Consider the following 1205-nt stretch of genomic DNA (forward strand, 5'->3'; position numbering starts at 1 on the left):
TCTGTCCAAACTCCAGTGACACCTGACCCACTTCGTCCCCCCTCTGCAGCTGTCTTGGGGTTACGACTGCTGTGAGGAAAGCCCAGGGCAGAAGCAGCTGGGTGGGGGTGGGGCATGTTTCACCCACAGTTCTAACAGCTCCTCATCAAGGTAATCAGGACAGGAACAGAGCACAGGCTGTAGGTTATGGTAAAGTAGCCCCACACTAGCCCAGAATGAAGTATAGCAAGGGTTTCTTTATTTAAGGGTAGATCAGCAGTCCACTGCATGAGCGGGCAACAGAAACTGATCCAGCAGCCAAGGGCTCCTGTCACGCACGGTTTTAACATCTGTATATGTATAATATATATATTATACATACATATATTATATATGTATGTATATGTATAATATGTATATTATACATATACATACATATATATATATATATTACATTTGACCACGCCCAACGTGGGCCAGTACCTTGAAGGCTATTGGCTGAAGGAGTTCCCACCGCAGGCAGGAATCTGGAGCCGGATCGCTGCAGAGGTCATGGAGGAGTGCAGCTTATCCGCTTGCTTCCCCTTCTCCATTGGCCACTAAGAACAGCCCAATCCTGTGGAGCATTCTCTTAACTGAGGGCCCCTCCTCTCAGATGACTGAGGAGTTCATCCTGTAGCCAGGTTTACACAAGTCCTGTTGGGCCTGAAGCTTATCAATTCAGGTAAGCCAACAAGTTCCAAAGATCCACCTGTCCCCACCACTCTCGCTCCTGGGGGGGGGGGGGGGGGGTAATACTGCCGTGCCTTTCCTTTTCTTTTTAATTTTTTGATTAATTTAATTTTTTGGTTGGTTGGTTGGTTGGTTGGTTTTTTCGAGACAGGGTTTCTCTGTAGCTTTGGAGCCTGTCCTAGAACTAGCTCTTGTAGACCAGGCTGGCCTCGAATTCACGGGGATCTGCCTGCCTCTGCCTCCCGAGTGCTGAGATTAAAGGCACGTGCACCAGAACGTGGGTTCTGGAAATCCGAACCCCGATCTCCGTGGGAGACTTTACCTACTCCCAGCTCCACAGCCAGTGAACTATATTCTAAAACCAGGTCTTCCTTTGACTAAATCATACACATAGGTAAGGCCCGAGCAGTTAAACCGCTCTTAATGTTTTGACGGACGACCAGGAGGACAGAGACCTCTCCAACCCGCAGCATCTTCTGTGACCTCACCTCTCT

The sequence above is a fragment of the Microtus oregoni genome, unplaced genomic scaffold (genome assembly GCF_018167655.1).
Source record: "Microtus oregoni isolate MIOR12 unplaced genomic scaffold, Mior012 000072F_ref0000427, whole genome shotgun sequence".
Lineage (NCBI taxonomy): Eukaryota > Metazoa > Chordata > Mammalia > Rodentia > Cricetidae > Microtus > Microtus oregoni.